This window comes from Physeter macrocephalus, chromosome 19 (genome assembly GCF_002837175.3).
Source record: "Physeter macrocephalus isolate SW-GA chromosome 19, ASM283717v5, whole genome shotgun sequence".
Classification (NCBI taxonomy): domain Eukaryota; kingdom Metazoa; phylum Chordata; class Mammalia; order Artiodactyla; family Physeteridae; genus Physeter; species Physeter macrocephalus.
Window position 1 is genome coordinate 27330250 of NC_041232.1, and position 11403 is coordinate 27341652.

The 11403-nt window shown below is 48.0% G+C and overlaps 1 protein-coding gene across 2 annotated transcripts in view; it reads right to left on the reverse strand.

The window, feature by feature from the left end:
* RAB31 (RAB31, member RAS oncogene family) overlaps positions 1-11403 on the reverse strand; it is a 114009-nt gene that overhangs the window by 74101 nt on the left and 28505 nt on the right. The gene's annotated exons all lie outside the window — the stretch shown is intronic.

An 11403-nucleotide genomic window follows, 5' to 3' on the forward strand; every position in this document is an offset into this window, starting at 1 on the left:
GGACCCCTCAGAGATAAAAAATACGATGGTAGAAGTGGCAATTTCAAAGGAAGAGTTACAAGGTGAAGTCGAGAGATTGCCCAGAAAGCAGGGGAAGGAGAGCAAAGCAACTGCCCCAGCTGCCAGCAGCTGTGCTTTGAGAGCGGCCGCAGGGCGCGCGGAAAAGTCCTGTCGCCCTGCTCTGAGGGCATCACGGAGACTTGAGATGGATAGTGAAAGGGAAACGAGACACATTTAGCCCAAGAAGGAAAAAAAATACTGATACACTTCTCTTAAAAGTATAACGTTAAAAGCCTACAGATCAAGGGGAAAACGCTGAAACTCAGAAAAAGGTGTTTTTCTCTAGACACTGAAATATGAAATGAGATTTGAAACACCACTGCCCATCTGAATTACGGGCACTTCCTCTCGTTCCTACATTCAGGGGACCATTCCAGCAAACGTGGGGCGAGAGGGCTGCGGGCTCAGGATCCTCATCAGAAAATCAGTGTGTCCAGAAGGTGTCGCCTCCCGGTGCACGCGGCCTGCACTGGTCCCGAGCCCCAGGGAAACCGCACCAAGCACTGTCTCTCTGCAGTGTGGGGATCGATGTGCGGAGCTCAGAGAGGTGAGGACAGAATGGAAACATCAGCTCCCCAGACTCCAAATCAATGCCGCTGCTATCTCTGAGCTGCACCTTCGGGAGGGATTACAGCTAACATTCCTCACTCCCCCCAAACCACAAGGCCCTCCTTCCCATCTCAGCCACTCTTAAAGCCCCCGTGGATGAGCAGACCCTTGCCATCCTGCGGTCCTCGCAGCCCCGGAGACACTGGGCACGGAAGCACTGGGCTGCCACCCAGGCCGCCCTCCTTCCTTCCCAGCTGGGACCACGGCCCCTTGACAGCCTCCGCCCAGCAGCAGGGCGCTCGCCCTCTAAGGGAGGGGCTGGCTCCAGGGCTCCAGCCCGGTGGATCCTTGAGGTCAGGATTCTGCTCCGGGGGGCATGTTTTGGAGTGCATCCACTTGCTCTACCCAAGGGCTCGGCTCAAAACTGGCTCCAAATCCCCCAAACAGCCCAAGGGTCCTGCGAGGCCAACCCTTAAAATCCCCTTAAAGACGAAATATTCCAAAGCCAAAATTCCAAATTATTCCCCTCTATTCATCATCTCCTCTGGGTAACTCAAGCTAAAATACCCCTGGTCCCGCATAGTTAAAGCAGCCAGCCTGCTCAAATTTAGATTGAAGTTCATTCTTCTACCAAATACACTCAGTGCTTCTTTTCTTTTTACAACTTAACTTCCAACATTTCTCTCTTATAAAACTGACAGGAAGGAAATAACAGGACAAAAGGATAGGCAAAGTTTTAGTTTCTCTCCGAAAGGAAAATATTCTTACAAAGCACGGCCTAAATCATCTTGCGGGGCCAATGGCTTTGTGATGACCTGGGGACCTCGTCGTCCCGTGCCTGCTGTTCCCCCTCCAGCCACGAGGGGAAGGCCCGGCTTGAGGATGGCAGAGGAGCCAGGCAGGATGCCGGCGCTTCTCATGAATCACTCAGCTTGGTGACTTCCTTTTCCTGCAGGACCTCATTCATACCGTGACACACACACACAGGAGGAAAACGCCCTGAGTCATGACTATCCCACAGGAGATCGCAAAGGTCTGAAGCAGGAAATCCTGGGTGGATAAGGAGGCAGAGGAGAAAGAGAAGGGCCGAGGCCCGGGCTGCTCATCGCTCTCCATGGCCCTGTTACTTCTGGTGGACTTGACACCGATGGAAGGAAGCTCGTTCGCTTCCTGAGATGAGGAGACTGTCACAGCCCTGTCCAGCCTCCAGTTCTGCACAAGAGGAAGCTGCGTGGCTGCCAAGGTCACACAGACAGGCCGCAGAGTCAGAATCTAATTTTCTGAGTCCCGGTGAAATCTTTAAAGGCTCTCAACAGGTTAAATCAACCGCCCTGCCAAATGTAAATTTCTTTTAAAAAAAGTCCATTTCTAGAACCCACAAGGAGTGCTTTTACTATTGCTTTCCAGAGTTACCTTCCATAGTAGAGTCACACGTCCTAAAGATACGTCTGCTGGGTTTTGCCATAATGAAAGGGGGACATATTGCCAACTACCGAGGAGGCATTAGAATAAAACCAATTTTTTTTTTTAAACTGAAGTATAGTTGATTTATAACGTCATGTTAGTTTCAGGTGTACAGCACAGTGATTCAGTTATACATACACACACATCTATATCTATATCTGTATATTCTTGTTCAAATTCTTTTCCCTTATAGTTTCTTACAAAATATTGAGTACAGTTCCCTGTGCTGTACAGTAGGTCTTTGTTGTTTATCTATTTTATATACAGCAGTGTGTATATGTTAATTCCAAACTCCTAATTTATCCCTCCCCGCCTTTCCCTTTTGGTAACCATAAGTTTGTTTTCTATGTCTGTGGCTCTATTTCTGTTTTGTAAATAAGCTCATTTGTATCTTTTTTTTTTAGATTCCACATATAAGAGACATCATGTATTTGTCTTTCTTTCTCTGACTCGTTTACTTCACTTAGTATGATAATCTCTAGGTCCATCCATGTTGCTGCAAACAGCATTATTTCATTCTTCTTACGGCTGAGTAATATTCCATAGCAGATATATACCACATCTTCTTTATCCATTCATCTGTTGATGGACATTTAGGTCGCTTCCACGAGAATAAAACCAATTCTGACTGCACAAAGCAGGAATAAAATTTACTACAATCCTCCCTGGGGGATAATCAGGATTTCTTTGTATTCTAACTTGTACGGTTGACACCAGAGCCATTTTGAGGCCGAGCTATCAGTTCCTGCTACTTCCCTGGGAAATGGACCCCTCTTCTGATATTCCACAGACGTTGCTATTATTTGGGGCTAATAATACAATGCTCTGCGAACAATCACGTACTCTGCCATGATACTCTCTGCTGTTTGAATGGTCCCAATTATTAATCACATGTAAATCTGGAATTATGGAATCACGCACCACAAACTTTCAGCTGTTGCCACATAAATCTCTAGGTGTCACTTAATTCACTCCTGGACTAGGGCAACAGGCTGCAGATAGGGTTCCCACCTCTCAGAATAGAGAACGGGAAATCCTTGGCAGCTATATCACTGCTACGTGATCCTGCTCTAATGGAAGACATCACAAATCAACTCAGGACACATTATTTCAGGAACCTTTTCAACCCAGCTCTGCAGAGAATCACTATGGCCTGATAAAGGTGGGTTCCCAGGACAGCTGCCCTCTCCCGACCTTCCACCTACTCCCCCCAGCCCCTCCACTCCAAACTCACGAAGCGCTGCTCTACAGACGCTCTAGACATCTTTACAGGCAGTAAGGTTGAGCAACTAGTAAGGAATGTATACTGTTGATAACATTATAAATCCACATGCCTCTTATGGAAAGGAAACTGCAATCGATAACAAGACCTACAGACTCAGGAATTCCATTCCTAAGAATGCAGTTAAAAGAAGGGAAAAAGGGGGCTTCCCTGGTGGCGCAGTGGTTGGGGGGGTCCGCCTGCCGATGCAGGGGACGCGGATTCGTGCCCCGGCCCGGGAGGATCCCACATGCCGCAGAGCGGCTGGGCCCGTGAGCCATGGCCGCTGAGCCTGCGCGTCTGGAGCCTGTGCCCCGCGACCGGAGGGGCCACAGCTGTGAGAGGCCCGCGTACCGAAGAAAAAAAAAAAAAAAAAAGGAAGGGAAAAAAATGAGCACAAAAATAGTTCACTGAGGTATTATTTATAAAAATTAGAAATCACCTAAAACGTAACTTTAAATAAATTATGGCATAGGTGGTACTCGTGAAGCTTTCATCTCAGACGTATCAAAACATCAAAGAGGTAGAATACTATTTGCACATAATGTGAACTATGGAAATGATAACTCCAGCATCTGTCTCTGGTCTGGCAATCGGAACCCAAACAGCAAGGATTTTTACATTTATTTGTTTATTTGTTTCACTCAGTCACCCATTTATTTAAGTGTTTAGACTTTAAGCGTTACATTACTTCTAAAAAGCCTTAAGTGTGTGACGTGTGGAGAGGGAGTTAAGTTAGGAATTTAGGAGGATGAGAGAGGCCAGCCAGGTCTTGTGGGTGGAGAGAAACAGGCAGAACCGCGGGGTGGCTGACAGTTTGATCCTCTGAGCCCAAAAGTGAGGGAAGCTGAGAGCAGGGTGGAGTCTGGCCCAGGGGAGTGAAGGCCTTGTCCAGGACACTGGACACACCCCTGCACACGACACCCATGTGAGGAGGCACTAGACTTTGTTTACTCTCATGGGAAAAACTGCTTACAGACCGAATTTTAAGCATACAAATAGCATAAATGAATTTAAGCACCTAGATTGAGGTCCCAAGGACAATAGTGAACACAGCTTGGAAACGTCCACAGTCCTCTAGATGGATAATGAAGACAGTCTCAAGTCCACACAGAGGGAATAAGGTGCCATGTCTGAGGTACAAAAAATGCCCAGGAGAAATGTAAAAAAATCCTGCTAGAGAATATGAAGAAATAAGCAAAAATAAGGAGGCTGAAAGCCCCAAGAGAGATGATTAGATGGTTCAACAGGGAACGTAGGCACACGTCTACTTCCTTTATCTCACTGGGTGCTCACGACAACCCTTCAGAGGACAGATGTACCGTCCACATTCCCCACGTTAGGGAGCTGTGCTCTAAACGTTTACGTGACTTGCCTGCAGTCCTATAATCAGCAAAGGCTTCATCGACCTTCAGACTTCCCCTCCCCCATACCCACTGGCCAAACCATCTCTCTCCAGAAGGCATGCGTCCATGCCCTCATTGACTTATTGGTGCCTGTGCAGTCCGCAAGATACAAGGACGGGAGGCAAGATTAAGTCCTGATCCCTGCAATCAAATCACTTACACATCAGACCTAAACTTTCAAAGGAACCAAAGACAGAGCCGTAGTGACTGAGATCACACAGGCCACCCCAAGACGTCAGTGGGACGGCTGACAGCTGTGTTCCAAACTGCATTTGTTGGCCCATCATTTGAAACTCAGGTGTGTATTCTTCTGTTGACATAATGCTGTAAATAAACGATTATTTCCCAAGCTTGCCCCTGCACTATAGCACTCTACAACAGAAGACCCCGACATCCATTTGTACTATTGTTTCCATAGGAAAAGTTATTCTACTTTCAACCTGGGGGTTTCAGCCAGTGTGAACCAGGCCTGCAGTCCAAGCAGAACGCCCCAGGAGTAAAGAGATCTTTGCGGAACACGGTCTCCTGCATTTGGACTCCAGTAATATTGCCAAAAATCCCAACCTTTCCTAGGAGCAGAAGTGGGCCAAACAGTCATAAGGACAGTGACTAAAGCTCCTGCCACCCAGCCAGGCATTTTCTATGGAGAAATGTCCACTGTCACTTCTTCGAGCATCGTCTCTGGTCTATCATACCTCTTCTCGCCTTCTGGGACTCCAACTGTGCCTGTATTAAACTTTCTTCCCTTACCATACATGTCTTTTATATTCTTTTCTTTATTTTCCATCTTTTTGTCTGAGTTTCAATTTGGAATTATTCTAACCTATCTTCCAGTTCTTTCTACAGATGGACCTAATGTGATGATGAACCCATTTACTGATTCCCTGATATCAATTATTGTATTTTTTCACCATAAAATTTTTATTGTACAGTTTTCGACTGCATGCCAAAGCTTGAAATCATGACTTTTACTTCCTTGAACGTAATGAACATACATGTTTTAAAGTCCACGTCTGATTAAGTCCATTATCTAGATTCTCTGCAGGTTCTGTTTCTATTGCCTGTGGAAAGATCTTCAGTCAAATCGCCTTGTCTCCTCCTATCACTGGTCAAGTTTAAATCTTGGAAGCATCTCTCCAGAGAAGCGAATTAGAGCAGCCTGTCTGGTGATGACCCCGATCTTCTCTGACTCTTGGATGGGTGTTTAAAAGGCACAGTGATCTCACTTCTGGGATGTCATCCACCCCCAAAAAGCTGTTCCTAGTAAGAAAATATTTATACTGTTTTAAAATGCTGTCCTGGACTTCCCTGGTAGCGCAGTGGTTAAGAATCCAGCTGCCCATGCAGGGGACATGGGTTCGATCCCTGGTCCAAGAAGATCCCACATGCCACGGAGCAACTAAGCCCGTGAGCCACAACTATGGAGCCCATGCGCCAAGAGCCTGTGCTCTGCAACAAGAGAAGCCACCGCAATGAGAAGCCGGCGCACCGCAACAAAGAGTAGCCGACGCTCGCCGCAACTAGAGAAAGCCCGCATGCAGCAACGAAAACCCAATGCAGCCAAAAAAAAAATGCTGTCCCTTTCTAGTATTGTTAAATTTATTTGCCTCTTGCTATTCCAGAGTTGGCAGATCTGGAGGATTCCGAAGTCTAGCAATCTTTCAGTCATCAAGTGCTCTGGCCCCAGAGAGGGGGTGGCTTCTCCACCCTGCTGGCGGCAAAGGAACGTCCTAGAAGTTCTAGGGAAGCCAAGGTCACGTATTGGGCATGATAAAAGGTGAGCAGCAGAGGCCCCGGTTCAGAAAGAAGTCCTCCTCCTGCCTGACTCCTCAGACAAGTTAAAGAAGGAGAAGAAGAAGGAAGACACTTCTTAAATGGGGAAGAAGGGCAAGTTCCATCACCCCTTCGCTTCCGTCATTCTTATAATAGCCTCCACTGCTTCTCGGCGTTTCCAGAGAGCACTCTGTCCCGATGTACAAACTCTGTGCAGCTAAGCAGAAATTTCAGAGTATCTGAGTCTTAGAAGGTGTGACCTTAACTGTTTTAAAAAATTTTTAACCCAGTGTTTTACTTAAATCGCACCTCCTGCCCAAGGAACCAACTGTTCTTTTACCACCTTTGTTTCCTCTCAAGCAACGCACGTGTGGGCTGGTGACTGGGCAAGACAGGTCACCAGACAAATGGCAGAGACACGAGCTGCCCTGTTCCTGGTGGGGAACCCACTGGCTCCACGGGACACCTGGCCTGCATAGGCTCCCGGCACCAGTGTGGGATTTTATTGTTCTATTCTGTCGTGTTCTTACAAAACACTCAATATTCACTGTTCCCGAGTTGCAGATCTAGCAAGTAAGGATAAAGAATGATCATAATTGCAGCTTCTAAAGTGGTTCCCAGTGATCCCTGACTCCTGGTGTTTGGTCACCTGTGCGTGACCTGGACCTAACGACTTGCTCCTAAAAAGTAGAAAAACGGTAAAAGTGATGGACGTCAGTCCCCAGGTTAGGTTATAGAACACTGAGACTTGGCCTCCCCTTTCTCACCAAGCTCTCTGCCCCCAGCCAATGGGCTCCTGAAGCAGACACAGTCCTGGAAACGGACACATCAGAGCCCTGGCACCCAATGACCATCCCGGGTGCTCTGCCCATCCTTAGGATCAGCTGGTACGGCCACACCATGAACTTACCCTTCAGGTGGGAAGGGCTGCCGTGAACCCCAAGGGCGCCGGAACTCGGATAAGGAGGCTTCGCCCTCCTCCCCTCCCCTCTTCTCCACCAGCCTTTGGAGCCTGGACTTGTCCTAAGGGCAGTGGAACCAACGATCCCCACCAGGGGTGGAACTTTAAGAGGACTGGAGGGAAACCAAAACAGGAAACAGAGGCATTTAGGAGGCTGCGCTCATCTGCTGCATTTTTATTGAGCACCTACTATGTGCCGGACGTCTTCACAGATAACGATGGCCAGTCTATCGTGTCAGAGCGAAGACTCCACATCGAGAGCTCGCCTGGTGCTCACGTTGGGTTGTGCAGGGAGGACAGAAGGTACCATTTTTTTTGTTTGTTTTTTTGTTTTGTTTTGTTTTGCGGTATGCGGGCCTCTCACTGTTGTGGTCTCTCCCGTTGCGGAGCACAGGCTCCGGACGCGCCGGCTCAGCGGCCATGGCTCACGGGCCCAGCCGCTCCTGTGGGATCTTCCCGGACCGGGGCACAAACCCGTGTCCCCTGCATCGGCAGGCGGACTCTCAATCGCTGCGCCACCAGGGAAGCCCAGGAACCGTTTTTGGTTTTTTTTGTTTTTGACACAGCACAAGCTTTATTCAGTGGCCAAAGAATAAAGGAGTGAGAACTAAATTCACAGATCGACTTCTCACCCACCTGGCAAAAGGGATTTACTTTTAAAGGGTAAAGACAAAGGGAGGAGGAGGGAGGCTAATGATGGGGAGGCAGATGCTTTAGTTTACAGGGGAAGGGGCAGGGCTTTTTCAAGGGAGTAGGGTGCCACCCCCTTTTTAGGAAGGAACCGTTCTTACATCCCGACTCTGACAAGCCTGACAGCTGGCATCCTCAGACCACTTGCTCATCTGAATTAATGCTCGATGCTTCGCTGACCCCCAACTGCTGTGATCCTTAATCACGACACTAGATTACAGAGGATGCACACGCACCCTTGTTGGCTGCAAACGAGCAGTCAACACACCTGCATGGTACTGATAAGCTGGGGATACTAGCTTCTGCTCACAACTAACCTACCTTCCTGACTCTATCACTGTTCCCATTAAATAACCATAGTTTTTGACCCATGACGTGTGAGGAATCGTCCTATAAGTATGACAGTCAACTCTATCAAGCCCCAGGATTGATTCCCACACTAGTGTCAGAAAAGGGACTTGCATGAAAGGGAGGAAGTGTGTCCGAGGGGGGGGGCTGGGCCTACAGAGTGTGAGAAAAGCCATCCTGTAACTATCACGCTGGCATCCTGTAACTATCACGCTGGCATGACTTTCTCATGGCTTAAGTTCCTTCGGTCAGCTGGCACTTTTGCAAGCATTTCAGAGACTTTACAAAACACACATAGAAGGCAGCAGTGGGAATTTCCAGCTCGAGGGAAATCACTAGCCCCCTCACTTTCAATCTATGCTCTTTGGGAATAAATGCTAAACTATCACACTTAGTTTAAGACATTCGTCCAGGAAACACAAGGCTGCCTGCATCACAGCTGCCCCTGCCAGAAGAACCCCTACCCGGCAGCCTCTGAGCAGCGCTCAGCCTCCAGGGTGAGCCTCCAGGGTCAAAGATGGGGCACCCTCTTACTTTCATTGTCCAAAGGAAAGAAGACGGGTGTGGCTTCTGGGGCTGGAGATGAAGATGGACCACGTGGATGAATTCCCCAGGAACGGCCTGAGTGGGTGTCCTGCTGACAATAAGCAGTAAAGCCATGGCTACGTGCCCTCTGATTCCTGCACGGTGTCCCCCACTGCTCCCCAGCCAAAGACCAGCTGAAGGTCAAAGAGGAAAGCACATGACTACAGATCCGCCCTCCACTGCTGGCTGGATGCTAAACTGCAGAACCAACGCCATGTCATTAATGCTGAGGCACAGCTCTGGTCTGAAAAATACCAGCCACCACCCCCCACCCCCAGAATGGAAAACTAATCTGAAACCTTGTCAGCCAGAAGGATGTTCCCGCCGACAGAGGTGAAGATCAAGAGCGCCGCAGTGAACCAGAGCTAAAAAGTAAGTGCACGTGCCCAGTTGAGCCAAAATTACAATGAAAGTGATGACTCAGGGAAAAGGGAAGAGAAGGCAAAGACTCCAGGCAAAGCTCCAGGACAAATGGAGCTTCTGGGCTGCCAAGTTCCGAATCACGATGATCGATGAGCTGTTAATAACACCGACCATGTTAGTCACGTGATGACGGTGATGGTGACGGGTGACGTTTTGTTCAGCTAGACTCCATGTTAATCTGCATCATCTCGTTCATTTTCAGCCCAAATCTCTGAGAGATGTACCACTATTGCCCATCACAGTTGGGAAAACAGGCCCAGGAAGGGTCAGCAACTGAACCCAGTCTGTGCTTCCAAGCCTGAGCTCTTGACCTCCCTCCTTTACCCTAGTGCCTCCTGACAAACACCACCCGGGTCCCCACCCTGCGACAGGCGTGATGATGCATTTCTCTCCCGCTCGCTAACCCATCCCGCGTCTGAGACACAGCAGGCCCCGTGTCGGGCACTGGTGAGTCAGTGGGATGTATCCTCTCCTGCAAGCACAGGAGAGACACACCCAGGAACGTGACCCAGAGCCAGACCTCAAGGTCTGGAGTTTCTTCTTCGTGACACAGAAGGAGCATCACGCCCAGGACAACATGCCCCCATCCCGGGGGAAGACTGCTCAGGCCCATGGGGTTTCCTTGGCCCCTCACGATGCCCTTTCCATAATGTTCTGGCACATGCCCTTGCTCAGAAGTTCAGGAGAAACTGAAGCCATGGCCTTTCTTGACCTCAGCCTGCGTTCTGAAGGCTTTCCAGCTGGCAGAGCACTCACATTCATTACTGCATTCAGTCTTCATGGTGACCCTGTGAGGTCATCATTCCCATTTCTCAGATGGAGAGCTTGAGGCCCAGTGCCCGTCATAGCACACTGCTGGCAGAAAGGAGGTCCGGCCAACTCCAGGCCTCGGCCTCCCCGTACGTTCTTTCCCCAACACGAAACCATCTCCAGTCCCAGGTCAACAAATCCTTAGAGAATCTCAGCGTGCGGGGCCAGGAGGGCTTTCGCAAGCAAAACGTGCAAAGGGGGTCAAAAGGCACAAACTTCCGGTTATGAGATAAACAAGTCCTGGGGATGCAGCAGATGGCTTGGGGACCAGAGTTAACAATACTGTGTTGTATATTTAAAAGTTCTAAGAGAGTAGGCCTTAAAAGTTCCCATCACAAGAAAAAAAGATCGTAACTATGTGAGGTGATAGATCTTAACTAGCCTTATTGTGGTGATCATTTCACAAGATACACAAATGTCAAATCATTATGTTGTACACCTGAAACTAATGTAATGTTATATGTGAATTACATCTCAAAGAAGAAAAAAGATGCAAGCTAAAAAAGAACTTGGTCAGGTTTTCATAGACATAAAAATGCTTTTATCATGCAAATATATGCTGCATGAACCTAATAAAATAATTTGCAATTTTAAAAAAGATTGAACAAAATGTTAGAGTTATTTCATGTTGGTACAGATAACTTATCTTAACTAGAAATACGGGCAAAGTAAAAACAGAATTCTTTCCAAAAACAAAAGTTAGGGAGGAAAAAGTCCAGAGCTAAGAAATGTCAAAGTGAAATAACAGGCAGTTTGTTTCCTATAAGTGAACAACTTTGGTTAATTTTTATATTAAAACATAATTTTATGTAAATAGGTATAGATACGTTGGTAACAACTCCACAGCGTGGGTTACCTTCCTCTTCACGCTGATAGGAGGGTATCAGTACGTGTTTGAACTTCATGTACCAACACTGTGAAATTCTGCTTGTGGATACTTCTAGATCTGTGGATATAAATCTCTTTAAAAAGTTTATTTTGGGCTTCCCTGGTGGCGCAGTGGTTGAGAGTCCGCCTGCCGATGCAGGGGACACGGGTTCGTGCCCCAGTCCGGGAAGATCCCACATGCCGCG